This window comes from Macaca nemestrina, chromosome 12 (assembly GCF_043159975.1).
Source record: "Macaca nemestrina isolate mMacNem1 chromosome 12, mMacNem.hap1, whole genome shotgun sequence".
Taxonomy (NCBI): Eukaryota; Metazoa; Chordata; class Mammalia; order Primates; family Cercopithecidae; genus Macaca; species Macaca nemestrina.
The window spans coordinates 122,880,053-122,898,534 of NC_092136.1; the positions used below are offsets into that span (position 1 = coordinate 122,880,053).

Consider the following 18,482-nt stretch of genomic DNA (forward strand, 5'->3'; position numbering starts at 1 on the left):
ACAGTCATCGTTGGCAGGGTTGTGTCTGTCAACTGCGATACTGCCTGTGATATTGGCTCTCTAACCCTGGGACAGATAGGACAGTCCTCCGGGAAACCGAACAGCTTGTCCGTGTACTCAGGAAGCTCATGTTGGATACACAGAGGCCACACTCCTACTGGAAAGCTTTTCTGTTGCAACACTCTCTGCTTAGAATGATAGAAAAGGAGAAAAAGCTTCTATTTCCCAATAGGCTCTCTCTTATCCAGAGAACCTTATCTGGGAAAAAGGTAGCAGAGAAACGTGAAACCAGGTTTCATCAGGAATGAGGGAATTGCCCCTCATTTTGCTAATTTTGACTATGAAACCCAAAGAGAAAATGCGTGTGGGATTTTGTTTTCATGTCTTGTTTTTTTCTTACTTTCCCCCTCTCTTCCTCCCTGTCTTCCCTCCTTTCCTTCTTCCTTTCTTTCTACTCACCAGGCATGTTGTATTTAAGCTATTTTGGTTCAGACTAAGGGAAATGAATCAAGGCTTTCGGAACAAATTACAGAAGTACAGAAATGTTCAGGATGAAGCCATCATGTCCATTGTAAACCAAGGCCTGCTCTGCCCAAAAGAACTTGTTCCTGCACCCTCATCCCTTTTGCTGTGTTTGCAGCTTGGAAACCCTACCAGACACTGAGGTCTTCTTAGGAAAAATATTTGTTCAAATCTTTCATTTTCTCTGTGGTCTTTAAAAGCCACTCTGGTTTCTAGTCCAGGAATCAGCTTTTCTGGGCATATCATATTGGCCTCCAGCTGTGACCCTTCTGGGGGCATGAACTCTGCAGAATTCTAGCAGAGATCTGAAGATTTTTTTCTTTTCTTTTCTCTTTTCTCTTTTCTTTCCTTTCCTTTTCTTTTCTCTCTCTCTCTTTCTTTCTTTTTTTTTTTTTTTTTGAGACAGAGTCTTGCCCTGTCACCCAGGTTGGAGTACAGTGGTGTGATCTTGGCTCACTGCAGCCTCCACCTCCTGGGTTCAAGCCATTCTCGTGCCTAAGCCTCCCAAGTAGCTGGGATTACAGGCATGTGCCACCATACTGGCTAATTTTTGTATTTTTAGTAGAGACAGTGATTCACCATGTTGGCTAGGCTGGTCTTGAACTGCTGGCCTCAAGTGATCTGCCCAGCTCGGCCTCCCAAAGTGCTGGGATTACAGTGGTAATCCCACTGCGCCTGGTCAAGGTTTTTGTACATGAGAAATTGGTGGCAAGTGCCATGAGGAAGTGCGGCCTACACACAGGCAGATTTCTTTGACTGTTAGTTCCTGTGTCAATCAGGGAACCTGCAATGTGGCCATGTGTTATGTATAGCATTGTACAGGGATTTTGTGGAACATGTGAGAATAGACACAATCCATACACAATTCCTGACTCCTGTCCTCATGTAGCATCCAGTGTAGTTGTAAGGCATGTGAAAAAACTAGCAAATACTATAAGACAGCACAAAATTGACACTACCTCTAATGCTGTGGCAGCTCAGAGGAGATGGTGACCCATAAATGATGAAAATCAGTGCAGAAAATGAAACATGAGTGACAAATGGAGGGAAAATGTAAAGGAGAAAGGCAGGAATGAGCTCTGGATGTTTGGGTGGGAGTGAACTCATTACTCAGGGTTAGATTGCAAGGGAAAGAGAAAAGGAGCAGTGAGGAGCGAGCAATTCATGTGAGGGGAGACTTAGGAGAAGGAAACTTCTAGATAAATATTATTGGAATTGGCCTACAGAGAACAGCCGTATTATATATTTTTGGTGTTATTTTTAGTTTAACGACAAGTATCTGCTTTTATCTATAATTTTCTTTTTCTTTCTTGTTTTGTAGTGATGGGGGTCTTGCTATGTTGCCTAGACTGGTCTCGAACTCCTGGCCTCAAGTGATCCTCTTGCCTTGACCTCCCAAAGTGTTGGGATCACAGGCATGAACTACCATGCACAGCTCACAGTTTTCCCAGTTGATTGGTTAGCTAATCTTTGAGATTAATCCAGAGGCAAGTAGAGATCTATTTCACCCCTACCTCCCAAAACCCCTCTTAAATATCCAGGATTTTTGGTGGGCTGTGGTGTCACAGGTGAGTGAATTGAAATCATTAGGGAGTTGGATGTATTTCATTCAGCATGCAGGACTATCTGGCAGCAGAGACTAGAAGGGCCAAATTCTACTTCTCTGGATTTTGCCTCTGCAATAATCTAACAGTCATTTGCTCATATCACTTTTTAGAATAACCAGTCATTTAATGTCATTCATTCATTTAATAACTACTTACTGAGCCCTTGCTATATGTCAGGCACCATCTGCAGTGCTGGGCATACAGCAGTGAACAAAATGGATGTTCTCCTTTATTTTGTCCTCTCAGAAATGTGTACATATCCCTGAGGGTTTTGGGCAGTGAGACAGAAACACATAGCATTCTAAGATAATTATGTAATCAGTATTTTCTTGGAGCGTCAGTTTACTAAATAAGTAATTGAAAACACTGCCCTGTTTTTAAATATATATATATATGTGGAGTGGAATACAAAATTTATATGCATTTCTTTTTTGAGACAGGGTCTGGCTCTGTCACTGAGGCTGGAGTGCAGCAGTGGTGATATAGCAGGACAAGCCACAGACAAAACTCCTCAGACACTGGATTAAAGAAGGAAGAGGTTTTTCATTTGGCCGGGAGCATCGGCAGATTCGTGTCTTAAGAGCCGAGCTCCCCGAGAAAGAAATACTTGACCTTTTTAAAGGCTTACAACTTTAAGGGGTCCACGTGAAAGGGTCGTGATAAATCGAGCAAGCATGGGAAACATGACTGGGGCCTTCATGCATCAGCTAACAGAACAGAAAGTTTTACAATGCTTTTTTCATACAGTGTCTGGGATTTACAGATAACACAAGTAGTTTAGGTCAAGGGTTGATGTTATTATTATTACTTTTTTTAACTCCTAGGGCCAGGTGGTGGTGCCAAGGTTGTCTGGCTATTTATCTTACTTTTGTTTCTTTCTCTCTTTCCTACTTGTGAACTAAGCAAGGTGAGGGGAGGAGGGCAGCAGGAATAGTAGTGGTCTCCTTCCTCAGTGAGATCTCGGTTCACTGCAACCTTTGCCTCCCAAGCTCAAGTGATCCTCCCACCTCAGCCTCCCGAGTAGCTGGGACTATAGGTGTGCACTACCATGCCTGGCTAATTTTCTGTATTTTTAGCAGAGACAGGGTTTCACCATGTTGTCCAGAAGGGTCTTAAACTCCTGAACTCAGGCAATCTGCCTGCCTCGGCCTCCCCAAGTGCTGGGATTATGAGCAAGAGCCACCACACCTGGCCTTATATGCATTTTTAAGCTAAAGCAAGACTTCAAAGCAATGCCAGGCTTTGGCAGGTTGTTCTGGGCTATGTCCCAAATCTCCAGAGGTCCACGTGCACACTACTCTGCCTTTAGGAGCACTCATGGAGAAGTTTGCAAAGCACTGCCCTACTTAACCTCAAGTGGCCTTACCACTGCCTACAAGATCAAGAGGAGACTCCTGCACGAACACTCAAGGTTTTTCAGGATGTGGACTGGGGGCCACGTTCCCCAGCACTCACTTTCCCTCCCCTCCCCTCCCCTCTTCTCCCTGCCCTTCCCTTCCCTTCCTTTCCTTTCTTTCTTGAGACAGAGTCTTGCTTTGTTGCCCAGGCTGGAGTGCAGTGGCATGATCTCAGCTCACTGCAATCTCTGCCTCCCGGGTTCAAGCGATTCTCCTACCTCAGCCTCCCAAGTAGCCATGATTACAGGCATGTGCCACCACACCTGGCTAATTTTTTTGTATTTTTAGTAGAGACGGGGTTTCACTGTGTTGGCCAGGCTGGTCTCAAACTCCTGACCTCATGTGATCTACCTGCCTGACCTCATGTGATCCACCTGCCTCAGCCTCATGTAATCCCTCTGCTGGGATTACAGGTGTGAGCCACTGAGCCCAGCCCACTGTCTTTGCTTTCTGCTCTCTTTTCTCAACAGCAGAAGCACATAGGAAGCACCCACTGGACAATGTGCTGGGCTAGAGTATAACAAAGACACCTTCCTAGCCACACCCACCACATGCTGCTCACCCTGCTTATTGCCTCACCTTCCCTGCTTAGAAAATCTTTTCCTCTCTTTCAAGGGGCCAGCCTGAATATATTGCTTTGCCTGAATAGCTTGAATTTCTTTTTTAATCCATTTTCCTGTAATACTCTGTAGACACTTCTATAATAGATCTTACATTTTGTCATGCCTATATAGTGTCTCGTCTTTTCTCCTACTGCATGCTAAATTCCCCAGGCAGGGCCATTCTTTTCAATTCTTCTTTGTATTTACAAAATGCTTATCACCAAATAGGCCCTCAATGGATGCAAGCCGAATTAATTAATTTTTCAGAGGAACATGCAAATTCTCCGGGAAGTTAATCTGAAAACATTAAGTAATGTATTAATTAATTTATCCATGTACTAATCAACTATTTACCAGTCCTATTTTTTGTAGAGACAGGGGTCTCAGTGTGTTACCCAGGCTGGTCTTGAACTCCTGGGCTCAAGCAGTGCTCCAGCCTCAGCGTTCCAGTGTGTGAAGATTAAAGGGGTGAGCCACTGCGCCTGGTCAGCTGTCTTTCTACTCTTGAGCTAGGTTTATGAAGACAGTAATAAGAAAACAGAACTAGTCTCGTCCCTCATGACACTTACAATTGTATGAAAAAGACTCATAGTAATAAGAGAGAAATAATTTTAAGAATTATATTAAATGTGATAAGTTAAATATAATTAAGTGTATAAATGTGATAAATGCTATAAAGGAAAAGTACAGGAAACTATGAACATATAATTCCATCTTTAAATAATTTTGTTTTTTTCTTTTCTTTTTTTTTTTTTTTTCTGAGACAGAGTCTCTCTTTGTCACCCAGGCTGGAGTGCAGTGGCGCGATCTCAGCTCACTGCAACCTCCGCCTCCTGGATTCAAGCAATTCTCCTGCCTCAGCCTCCTGAGTAGCTGGGATTACAAGTATGCACCATCATGCCCAGCTAATTTGTGTATCTTTAGTAGAGATGGGGATTCACCATGTGGGGCAGACTGGTCTCGAACTCCTGACCTCAAGTGATCCGCCCACCTCGGTCTCCCAAAGTACTGGGATTACAGGTGTGAGCTACCACACCCAGCCCACCTCTTTTTATAATGGCTTCTTTTCCATATTTGTAATTAAGACTTATTGTGTGGAGGGAGGGAGGACTAAAAGGGGCGGTTTGTTTTACATTTAAAAGCCAGAACTAAACCTTTCAGAGAGGAGAAATGATAGTGATTCTACCCAAACTCTTTGAGAAAATAGAAAAGGAGTACTTCCTTTTCATTTTATCAACATTACTCTGATCCCAACACCCAGATAAAGATATCACATACACACAGAAGAAAATCACAGACCAATATCACTCATGAACTTACATGCAATCATCCCTTAACAAAATCAAATCAAGTAATAGATATAAAGAGTAATGTGGCTGGACACGGTGGCTCACGCCTGTAATCCCAGCACTTTAAGAGGCCAAGGCGGGCGAATTACCTGAGGTCAGGAGTTCGAGACCAGCCTGGCCAACATGGCAAAACCCTGTCTCTACTGGAAATACAAAAAAATTAGCCGGGTGTGATGGTGCGAGCCTGTAATCCCAGACTCAGGAGGCCGAGGCAAGAGAATCGCTTGAACCAGGGAGGCAGAGGTTGCAGTGAGCCAATATTGCACCATTGCACTCCAGCCTGGCGACAGAGTGCGACTCTGTCTCAAAAAAAAAAAAAAAAGGTAATGCATCAGACCAAGTAGATTTTATCCTCAGAATATAAGGTTGGTTTAACAATAAAAAATCAATTAATCATTGTAATTCCCCATATTTATAGGATAAAGGAGAAAAGCAGTATAATTTCAGCAGATGGAGAATGAAGAAAAAGACTAACAAATTCAATACCCATTCGTGATTTAAAAACAAAAAAAAAAAACAACTCAGCCAACCAGGAAGAAAGGGGACTTCTTTAAAAAAACGAAAACAAAGTAGGACTATAAGGCCGGCATGGTGGCCCAGGCCTGTAATCCCGGCATGGTGGCCCAGGCCTGTAATCCCGAGGTGGGAGGATTGCTTGAGCCCAGGAGTTTGAGACCAGCCTGAGCAACATAGCAAGATCTTGCCTCTACCAAAAGTTAAAAAGTAGCCAGATGTGATGGCACATGCCTGTAGTCTCAGCTACTTGGGAGGCTGATGTGAGATTTTCGCTTGAGCCCAGGAGGTAGAGGCTGCAGTGAGCTATGATCATGTCACTGCATTCTAGCCTGAGCAACATGGTGAGACCATGATCTCAAAAAAAGAGAAAAAGACTGCACGTAAAAAAGTGAAAAATAATTAAAAGTTTAATCATCAGTATATGTCAAACAACTAATTTGACCTTTTTTTCAAATTGAATATTAAAATATATAGAGGTGGGAAGAATTTTATGAAACTTTTATACAAATAGCTACCTATATTGAACACTTGCTGAGAGTTCTGTGAACACTATCTTATTTAATCCTTACACAACCCCATAGAATAGGTATGATTTTTATTCCCATTGTATAGACAATGAAACTGAGGCTTAGGGAAGTCAAAAACATTCTCTGCAGAAATACAGCCAATAATTAGCATAGCCAGTGTTAGAACTGAAGGTCTGTCTGCTTTAAAATTTGTGCTTCTAAATATTGTTCAGGGCGGAGAGCAGTAGCTCATACTTGTAATCCCAGAACTTTGGGAGGTCGAGGCAGGTGGATCACCTGAGGTCAGGTTGGAGACCACCCTGGCCAACATGGTGAAACCCCATCTCCAGCAAAAATACAAAAAATTAGCTTGATGTGGTGGCGGGTGTCTGTAATCCCAGCTACTCTGGAGGCTGAGGCAGGAGAAGTGCTTGAATCCAGGAGGCGGAGGTTGCAGTGAGCCGAGATCATACCGTCGCACTCCAGCCTGGGCAATAAGAGTGAAACTCCATCTCAATATACATACACACACACACACATATATATAGTTCAGTACCACTTCTCATTTGACCACTTTACCTTATACATTAGGCAGCTAAGTGACAAGCCAACTGATGCAAGTTAATGCAAAGTTGGGACTAGAACCCAGGTCTTCTGACTTCTGACACCCTGTTGTTTTCAGAAATGGTGTTTCACATCTAATCCACCTACTCCTTCCTTTTTATCAAAACACATTTATTTATTTATTTATTTTTTTCCTGGAGGCTCCAGACCTGAAATACTAGAGAATAAATATAAGTTACAGAGCCAGGGATCAAATTTTGTCTCCTGCTCTGTTCAGCATTCAAAACCACTAAGCCACAGAGAAGACTCTGCCCACACTCAGAGAACAGCATGTTAAAGCAGGATTGAATGGAAACCTCTCTTCATAAGAATGCAGATGGTGAGAAAGAGTAAAAATATTCAAGGGAAAAGGAGGTAAAGAAAATCAGTGTTGGGGCTGGAGAACACTGTATGGTATTCATCTTTCAGAAATTTGAAACTCTGGGAACTGTACAGGGGAGTCCAAGGGATGTAACTGCCCGGAGAGGCCTCAAACCTGGCCCTTTTGTGGACGAAGATCACTTCCCATCATTTTCACTCAGAGTTACCGTGGTCTGGTAGATAGAGCTCCCTGGGAGGTGCTGGGAAATGGCCCCAGGGCCACCAAGGCTTTGCCCTGCTTTCTGGGCAGGGTTTGGCAAAATTAAAAAGGGAGAGAAATTATTTATTGTCCACCCAGAGCAAATTAAGAAAAATGGTATGGTCTGGATAGTGTTTAAGCAAGTCAGGAGGGAAAAGAAAAATTTTTATCACCTTTCCTTTGACACAAGCTGATGATGCCCTCGCCCAGATGGACAGAAGCCCACCTTCCCTGGCAGGCAGCCACTGGGAAATGCATAGTTCCTGCCTCCTGCACATGCCGGGGAATGGACAGCAGGCATTCTGGGAGGGTGAGGGGTGAGCTGTGGAAAAGGGTTGGGGAAAAAAGTAGTTCAGGAGTCAGAAAATAGTTCACAAATCTAAAAACTCCATTCAGAGTTGCTTCTAAACACCATCATAGCATACATGTATATGATATTCACACACAGCATGAAAAGTGTGGTAAGTTCTTTGTTTTCCTTCCCCAAATGGAATTCTTTTTTCTTTCTTTCTTTCTTTTTTTTTTTTTTTTTTTGAGACAGAGTCTCACTCTGTCACCTAGGCTGGAGCATGGTGGCACTATCTCAGTTTACTGTAACCTCCACCTCCCAGGTTTGAATGATTCTCCTGCCTCAGCCTCCCAAACAGCTGGGATTACAGGTGTGCACCACCATGCCTGGCTAATTTTTGTATTTTTAGTAGAGACAGGGTTTCACCATGTTGACCAGGCTGGTCTTGAACTGCTGACCTCAAGTAATTCACTCGCCTTGGGCTCTCAAAGTGCTGGGATTACAGGCGTGAACCACTGTGTCCAGCTGGATTTCAAAAATAATATCTGTCATTCCAAAATAGTACTTAGGTGATCATTTTTCTTTCCTTCCAAATACTATGACTGTTTTGTTTTAGATCTTTTTCTCATCCCTCAAATATAAAGAGCCTAGAAATTTCTCTTGCTCCATCAGTTCCATTGAGAAATATTTCATGGTAACCACAAAGATTAGAAAAAAATACAGAAAAAAAGAAAAATATAGAAAGAATATTTTGAAAAAGAAATATTTTGACTCTTGGAGGGAATTTCTAACTGTTCTTACTTTAATTTTATGTATTTAAGATTAGAAGCAAGACAAAACAAACAAATGAACAATAAGCAAAAATAAGCCCAAAACTAACCTTTTCCAAACTCTTAAATACTGGGTTTCAAAACACAGTGTGGAGGATGGTTACTTGAGTGGGTTTGGGTCACATTCGAGTCCTGACTCTGCCCTTAATCTATCTATCTTTCTTTTTTCTTTTCTTTTTTTTCGAAATGGAGTTTCGCTCTTGTTGCCCAGGCTGGAGTGCAATGGTGTGATCTCGGTTCACTAAAACCCCCATGTCCCAGGTTTGAGTGATTCTCCTGGCTCATCCTCCCGAGTAGCTGGGATTACAGGTATGCGCCACCATGCCTGGCTAATTTTTGTATTTTTAGTAGAGACGTGGTGTCACCATGTTGGCCAGACTGGTTTCGAACTCCTAACCTCAGGCAATCCACCCGCCTTAGCCTCCCAAAGTGCTGGGATTATAGGCGTGAGCCACTGCAGCTGGCTAAGATCCTTAATTTTTCTAAACCTACTTTTATCATCTATAAAATGAGCATAATAATAGTACCTTTTCACATGCTGTCATAAGGATTAAATATAATCTTGTTTAAAGCACGTTGTATAAAATCTATCTTAGCTATTATAGTAAGAAGTACAAAAGTGAAGGAAAGTAATAATCTTTGCGGGGGTGCATACGTGTAAGAAACCTCTCAGGAAGGAGCAGAACTGAACCAAGTGCTGAGGCAGAACCTCTGCTCCACAAATAGCGTTTTTTTTTCTTTTTAGCAAATTGCAGAAAGATATGATTCCTATCTTCCTGCAGGCTGATTCAGTCCCATGCCAGGTCACACGGCTGGTGAGTGGGCAGCTGCCCTATTAAGGACTCAGCTAAGGAATGATTACTTTGGGGAACTGTCAAATATGGAAAGCTATTCAGAAGGTCCACATGGAGATGTGGCTGTTTCCTAAATCACAGTTTCCCCAATGTTTTCTATTCCTCTGTGCTCTGAGGTGATAACTTTTTCCTTTTTTATCTTATTTTTATCTCTCTCATTTTATTTTATTTTATTTTATCTTATTTTTGAGACAGTCTTGCTCTGTTGCCCAGGCTGAAGTGCAGTGGTACAATCTTGGCTCACGGCAACCTTTGCCTCCCGGGTTCAAGTGATTCTTCTGCCTCAGCCTTCTAAGTAGCTTGGATTACAGGCACCTGCCACCACGCCCAGCTAATTTTTGTATTTTTAGTAGAGACGGGGTTTCACTCTGTTGGCCAGAGATAGGGTTTCACTCTGTTGGTGGATCCTGACCTCAAGTGATCCACCCGCCTTGGCGTCCCAAAGTGCTGGGATTACAGGAGTGAGACACTGCGCCTGGCCCTGTTTTTTATTTTTATTTTATTTTATTTTTGAGACAGGGTCTCACTCTGTGGCCCAGGCTGGAGGGCAGTGGTGTGATCTCCGCTCACTGCAGCCTCCACCTCCTGAGCTCAAGCGATTCTCCCACCTCAGCCTCGCAAGTAGGCGTGCACCACCATGCCCAGCTAATTTTTGTATTTTTTGGTAGAGGCAGGGTTTTGCCATGTTGGCCAGGCTGGTCTCAAACTACTGACCTCAAGCGATCCACCTGCCTCAGCCTCCCAAAGGCCGGGATTATAGGGATGTGCCACTGTGCCTGGCTTCTGAGACTGTAACTGTCCGCCATGGAATTCTAGAGTTGTTGGGATGACCTGGAGATATGTTAGGGAAAGATGGGAAGTTTGTAATGACATCAGTATAGAATCCACAGGCTCTAATGACTGGAAATGAGGCTGGAAAAGGGTAATGGAGAAATCAGAAGTTCGCATGAACGCAGACTCCTTGATCGGGCTCTAGTCAGGCTCCTCTGGGTCCTGCTTTTGACTAGGCCCAACCTTTGGCTCTGTCTAGGTCCGCTTACTCCGGTTTTATCAAGGGTCCTACTGAGTGAGTTTAGTGGGATCCTCCTCTCGGTCTGACCACCGTCAACATCTTACCCTGGCTTCCTTTCAGCAGAAATCTTGTTAAGTCAGTTTAACAAAGAGTTACCCTACTTCCTAGTGATTTTCCATCCATTGATTCCCCTACCTTGTTTCTTGGCTATAAATCTCCACTTTTCCTTATTGTCCCTGGATTTGAGCCCCATCTCTAGCCCATACTACAAAACCCCATCATAGTAGCCACTACTGTGATGGGGTTCAGAACATCCTACCCCAAAATATGACACCTTGGCATATTGAGTATTTTAGGCCAAAGAAATTTGAGAAAGAGCAGGTGCAGGAAGGACTGTCTAACCTTCCCCGCAAGAAGGTCATAAGCCCCTGATATAAGAGGCCATTCTCTATGCCCAGAGGAAGGAGTGTCCTTGTCTGTGAAGACAGGAACACTGAGAGGAATCTGAGTGGCGAGCCTTGCTGTCTCCCCCAGCTTATTACCCTTCGATCATACCCTTTTCCCATGATTTTTTACTCTTCATCAAACCTAGTAAAAACATGTCTAACTATTTTCTGGGGCTTCATTTTCTTATGAAGGCTCTCATGTCACATAAGACTATATTAAATAAATTTGTAGGCAGTGGCTCATGCCTGTAATCCCAGCACTTTGGGAGGCCAAGGTGGGTGGATCACTTGAGGCCAGGAGTTCAAGACCAGCCTGGCAACATGGTGAAACCCCATATCTATTAAAAATACAAAAATTGACCAGGCATGGTGGTGCACACCTGTAATCCCAGCTATTCAGGAGGCTGAGGCATGAGAATTGCTGGAACCTAGGAAGGGGAGGTTGCAGTGAGCCGAGATCTCACCACTGCACTCCAGCCTGGGCGACAGAGAGAGACTCTGTCTAAAAAAAAAAAAAGTATGCTTTTCTCTTATTAATTTGTCTTTTGTTACAAAGCCCCAGCAAATAATGAAAAAGGGTAGAAGGAAACGATTTTTTCTCTCTCCTACACTTCCCTTGAATAGTGTATTTCTTACCATCTTTAACAAGTATATGGTTAATTTTTTCTTTCACAATAGCATACTAAGAAGATTAAAATTTGTCCCTGGCGCTTAGGCAAAGGGGAGCCATTGGGGTTTTTAAGCAAGGGCATTTCATGTTCAAATTTGCACTCTAGGCTGAGCACGGTGGCTCACACTTGTAACCCCAGCACTTTGGGATGCTGAGGCAGGGGTGAGGGGGGTCACGTGAGGTCAGGAGTTCAAGACCAGCCTGACCAACATGGTGAAACCCTATTTCTACTAAAAATACAAAAAAGTAGCCCAGCAAGGTGGCGTATGCCTGTAGTCCCAGCTACTCAGGAGGCTGAGGCACAAGAATCGCTTGAACCCAGGAGGTGGAGGTTACAGTGAGCTGAGATTGTGCCACTGTACTCCAGCCTGCGCAACAGAGTAAGACTCTGTCTCAAAAAAAAAAATTGCTCTCTAGCATGTGAGCTTGTCAGTGTGCCAGCGCACTGTCAGGAGAGCACTTTGCTTCATGGATACCAGCTCTCATAAATCCGAGAGCAGCAATAAACAGATTTACTGGTTTTGAAATTTTTTTTCCTTATTTACTTCAAGAACAACAAAATAGGCCGGGCGTGGTGGCTCATGCCTGTAATCCCAGCACTTTGGAAGGCTGAGGCGGGTGGATCACCTGAGGTCAGGAGTTTGAGACCAGCCTGGCCAATATGGTGAAAACCCATCTCTACTAAAAATACAAAAATTAGCCGGGCGTGGTGGCGGGCCTCTGTAATCCCAGCTACTTGGGAGGCTGAGGCAAGAGAGTGGCTTGAACCCGGGAGGCAGAGGTTGCAGTGAGCCGAGATCGTGCCATTGCACTCCAGCGTGGGTGATAGAACAAGACTCTGTCCCTCACCCCCCCAAAAAAAGAACAACAAAATACCTGAGAAAATTGTCAAATATCTTTGCAGTGTTTGTGCTGTTCTCAAAAGTTAAAAAAAGGTGGGGGAAAGGGACTCTGATTTATAGACCCTATATACCATATGTATATGTATATATGTCCAAAGCTAAGGACTGACAGTGTCCCAAGAGGGAACAGTAAAAAACAAAGTCCTGAATGAGGTGTCTGTCATAGATATTTCAGGCGTCCAGGCTAGGAATTGGGTTGATTAAGGTAAGATGATTGCCTGCAGGTTTGTATTTCCACTATAGTATTTCTTTTTTTTTTTTTTCACAATGAAGAACATTTTATTTACATAAAAAGAGAATAATATTTTAGTAGGCAATAAATCCAACATATTTCTTTTCTCTCTCTGTCTACAATGGTGATATTTTATAGGCTAATTTCTAAACAGATGCAAATTTTTACAAAGTGATGAAAGCCATGTTTTGCTCAGGAACACTACTGGTGCATATACTAGTTTGCCTAGCTTTAGATGGCAAAATGCTAAATTGTGAATTCAGTGTTTTCCAGCTGGTGGTTTCTCCTTGCCCTAGAGACTCTGGCAGCATGTACTTTTGAGAGACTCCTTATTGCTGCCACTTCTCTTCTCGTAGTTGAATCTACTATGTGAGAATATTCATGTCCTTAAGATGCAAGTCTGAGCAAAAAGTCTCCCACAAATCCACCGGATATCACAATGTGCTGCTTGATAAATTTGTTGCTTCTTCAATTAAATTGTTGATTTCAGGTGCTGCTTTGTTCGCTCGTTTCTTAATCTGCCTTTTTGCTTTGTTTACAGATTTTTCAGCTCTCTTCCAGTCAATCTGCACGTAGCCACCATGACTAGCAATCTGACGGAGAAGAAAGCCACCACCTACTGCAGTTGCTGCAAGTTTTCCAACTTTGTGGAACAAAAATCCTGCACATCAGCCAGGAACGCCACCCATTACAATCTGGGTAGCTACTGAGTATTTTTCCACCATAGGTCCCAACTGTGGCCAAACACTGGATTCCACCACTGGTGTCTTCGTGCATACTCAGTTAAATCCAGCACTTCGTAAGAGTCATCATCACTTTCATATTCTTGGGGAGCGGGGTTCAGGTCGCCATGATACTGCCGGGGGGCCAATTCTGGGGTGGTTCCCCCCACCCCGCCCTCCTCTCCCTGGCGCTTTAAGGTCCGCTCTAGGCCAAGATGGAAGTCTATGGTCTCTCCAGTGTAATATTTCATGACTGGAACCTGGGATATTACAAGTAATTTTTTTTTTTTTTTTTTGAGACTGAGTCTGGCTCTGTCGCCCTGGCTGGGGTGCAGTGGCGCGATCTCGGCTCACTGTAACCTCCGCCTCCCAGGTTCAAGCGATTCTCCTGCCTCAACCTCCCAAGTAGCTGGGACTACAGGCACATGCCACCAGGCCTGGCTAGTTTTTGTATTTTCAGTAGAGACGGGGGTTTTACCATGTTGGCCAGGTTGGTCTCGAACTCCTGAGCTCACAGAATCCGCCTGCCTCGGCCTCCCAAGTGCTGAGATTGCAGGTGTGAGCCACGACGCCCTGTCACCTTTAACTTTCTGAAAGTATAACTTTAATAACTTACCATAAATGGAATCTTACTTATGGGGCTGGCTAATGGCATTTGGTTTTAGATGTGACAGGCGGCCAACATAGGCAAACAAGGTTTGTCCTCATTCCAAACTGGGAATGTAAACCTCCCATGTCCAGTTTCTCTAGCCCCATATGTTTCCATTCAACCCTTCTCCTCTAGGAAACCAAATTAACTTCCACAATGGAAGGAATGCTGACTTTTCCTTGCAGATCTTTCTCTTTCTTTCTTTTTCTTTTTCTTTTTTTTTTGAGACAGAGTCTCGCTCTGTGGCCCAGGCCAGAGTGCAGTGGCGCAATCTCAGCTCACTGCAAGCTCCGCCTCCCGAGTTCACGCCATTCTCCTGCCTCAGCCTCCAGAGTAGCTGGGACTACAGGCGCCCGCCGCCACGGCCGGCTAATTTTTTTGGTATTTTTAGTAGAGACGGGGTAGACCTTTCTTAAAGCTCAAAAGTGGTATCAAATTAAGAGGACTCCCATTTAGAAAGAGAAAGGGGGAGATGCGGAAGGGAAAGAGGAGCAAAGGCTGGTGGAGCCAGCAGGGTCCCAGAGGGGAGATGGCCATCTCCTAAGAATAAACAGTTTCACCAGAGGCCGAGCTTGGACCATCTGCTTGCTGTTTGCTTTGGACGGCACTGGCCAAGAGGTCTCAGGGTTAGGCTGTCCCCAGAGATAAGAACTCCCCCAAGCAGGCTGCAGGCTGCCTGCAGCTTGTCGCCTGGGGCTGCCCTGAGATTTCCGGAATTTTATAGAAAGGGGAAGGCTGAGCCTAAAACCTCTCTCGAAGGCGAAGGCGGCCACCCTGGCTGGGCCCAGCTCCTCGCAAACAAAGAAGTCAGTTGGGCGCCCCGAAGCTGCTGGGCTTCTGAGTGGCGGAAGGCGCCAGGCTCGGTGATTGAAACCACATGTGCTGGAGGTTTCAAGAGCAGCGACCCAGACACCAGGGGACTGGCTGCGGCTGCTTTTTAGGTCTCCTTTGTCCTTGGGGTTTCCAAAGTCAGATCCTCTAAGAGCCCTAGACCATCAGTATCCCAGCAGAAAGAGTAGTAATTTTATTTTATTTTTTTAATTTGATGAAAGAGCATTTCTTCCCTCCCTCCCCCAAACCATAAAATGATCAGAAATCCCCAGGGCCCGGGGCTGCCTCCCGGTAGCTTGCTAAGCAGGGGCTGAAGCTCTGTCCTGGGCTTCTCCAGCTCTGTCCCTGATTCCCTCGGATGAGGCAGCAAGGAGGGATGAAGTTTATTTGTGAGGGGTGAGGCAAATTCATTAAACTAGTATAAGGTACACATGGATTCTTTTTAAATTTAAAACTTTAAAAAGTTACAGGACTAAGACATAAATATGTTCTCATTATAAAACACATGGAAACACTGCAAGGCCTTCCTTGACCTATTCCCATCAAGCCGCCTCCCCCCCCAAGTAATTCCTGTTACGAATTTTATGAAGATCCTTCTGGATCTTTCTCTCATGCTTATGTGTATGTGTGTGTACATACAGAAATATGAAACTTTATCTTACATTTAGCAACAACAGTATTTATGGTATGTATTGTTTGCAATTTATTGCACTTTTCTGGAGTTTTAAAAATTTTTTCCTGCTGGTTTTGGAGATCTACTTTCTGATAGCAGCATATCAGCAATTTTGATAGAGTCCAAATCTGGTAACATCCTCCCTGCTCCCACCTGCCCCCCACCCCCCGTCCCCCACCCTGCCACCATTTGATGTGGCCTGGAGCTAAGAATAATTCTTATTTATTTATTTATTTATTTGAGATGAAGTCTTGCTCTGTCACCCAAGCTGGAGCGCAATGGCACGATCTCAGCTCACTGCAACCTCTGCCTCCCGAGTTCAAGTAATTTTCCTATCTCAGCCTCCTCGGTAGCTGGTATTACAGGCTTGCACCACCACACCCGGCTAATTTTTTGTATTTTTAGTAGAGATGGGGTTTCACTATGTTGGCTAGGCTGGTCTCAAACTCCTGACCTCAGGTGATCCACCCGCCATGGCCTCCCAAAGTTTTGATATTACAGGCGTGAGCCACTGCGCCCAGACTCTTCTAACATTTTAATTTTTTTATTTTATTTTATTTATTTATTTATTTTTGAGATGGAGTCTCGCTCTGTCGCCCAGGCTGGAGTGCAGTGGCGCTATCTCGGCTCACTGCAAGCTCCGCCTCCTGGGTTCATGCCATTCCCCTGCCTCAGCCTCCCTAGAAGCTGGGACTACAGGCGCCCGCCACCACGCCCGGCTAATTTTTTTGCATTTTTAGTAGAGTTTAGGGTTTCACCGTGTTAGCCAGGATGGTCTCGATTCCCTGACCTCGTGATCCGCTCGTCTCGGCCTGCCAAAGTACTGGGATTACAGGCCTGAGCCACCACGCCCGGCCTTCTTCTAACATTTTTAAATGGGTGAAAGAAAATTAAAAGAAAAGGTACCGTTTTCTGACACATACATTGTATAACATTTAAATTCCGTGTCTATAAATAAATTCTGCTGGAACACAGCTACACCCATTCATTTATGTATGGTGTATGGCGGCTTTCACACTACAGCAGCAGCGTTGAGTATTTGTGACTGAAATCCTCTGGCTTATAAAGCCTAAAATATTTACTCTCTGGTCCTTTGCAGAAAAGTTTTACAAACCTCTGAGCTGCAGAATAGTTTTCAACTCAATAGGAATCTCAGGAGGTTCCTACTGAGTTGAAAACTATTCTGCAGCTCGGAGGTTTGTATGAGAGATGTTCAAAAAGTTATTGGATTGTTAGATGTCAAAAATAAAACAGAAGAAATAGGACTGGCCAGTGAGTTAGGAGCCTGGGTTCTGCAGCTGGTTCTGCTATTTAGAAACCTGTGTGGCCTTGAGCACTCAATTCTGTCTTTTTAGGGCTCAGTTTCCACATCTGCAATGCAAAGGAGTTGGGCTGGATCTCTAAGCTTCGGTGGTAACATTTTAAGATTCTAAAATGGATGGTAGAAGGGCTGAGCGCTGTGGCTCACGCTTGTAATCCCAGCACTTTGGGAGGCTGAAGCAGGTGGATCACAAGGTCAGGAGTTCGAGACCAGCCTGGCCAGCATGGTGAAACCTCGTCTCTACTAAAATTAGCCGGGCATGGTGGCGCACACCTGTAGTTCCAGCTACTCAGGAGACTGAGGCAGAAGAATTGTTTGAACCTGGCAGGTGGAGGTTGCAGTGAGCCGAGATTGCATTATGGCACTCCAGCCTGGGCAGCAGAGCAAGACACTGTCTCAAAATAAAATAAAATAAAATAAAATAAAATGGATGGTAGAGAAGTACATAATAGATGCTATCTGTCCAATGGCGATAAGGCGATAAAAGGGTATTCGATTGGCTGTCCCCCAATTCATGTGAGTGTAAATAGTTCGGCCATTAAGATTCAGGACAGGCACTGACTCAATGGTCGGAATATTATGGTTTGTTGTTTAGACGTGCGAAGTACAGGAATAACTGCTAGAATGAGAATGGAGAATACAAGGGCCAGTACGCCTCCTAGTTTGTTAGGGATGGATCGTAAGATTGCATAGGCAAACAGAAAGTACCACTCTGGCTTAATGTGGGATGTGGTGTTGAGGGAGTTGGCTAAAGTGTAGTTATCTGGGTCGCTCAGGAGGTCAGGTGAAAATAGTACTAGGTTATTAGGAGGAGGAGGAGACAAATTAAGCCTAAAATACCTTTGGTTGTATAGTAGGGGTGGAAGGTAATTTTGTCAGAGTTTGAAGAAACCCCTGAAGGGTTATGAGATCCTGTTTCATGTAGGAATAAAAGGTGAGCAGGAATGAAAGGTGAAATATAAAAGGGATTCTTATATTTGTTTCTAATGGAGATCAGTAAGTCAGAAGATAAGTTATCATTGGTTGGTGGAGGGAATCTTCCTCTGGATTACAATGTGGGGTGGTGGCCTCGTGCTTCTATCGTTCTTCCGCCTGCCTCCATCTTATATCTCCCCTCTACCCCTCAAGCCTCACATTCCCACACGTAACCTTTGCCCAAAGCTTTCCTCTCTTCCTCTCAGCCAACTCTAGGCCAGGGATCCTCAACCTCAGCACTACTGACTTTTCTGGCCAGGTAATGCCTTGCTGTGGGAGCGTTCCGTGCATTGTGGGATGTATGGCAGCATCCACTGTACAGTGGCCTCTATTCCCTACATGCTAGTTGCACCTCTCCATACCCCCGATATGATGTAGATGTTTTGTCCTCTCC

General features: G+C 44.3%; 1 protein-coding gene and 1 pseudogene across 1 annotated transcript in view; both read right to left on the reverse strand.

Annotated features, from left to right (window-relative positions):
* The window catches only part of CLM (CXADR like membrane protein), a 124,494-nt gene that overhangs the window by 52,430 nt on the left and 53,582 nt on the right, over positions 1 to 18,482 (reverse strand). The window lies entirely within an intron of this gene.
* On the reverse strand, positions 4,962 to 16,946 carry LOC139357611 (FUN14 domain-containing protein 1 pseudogene; annotated as a pseudogene).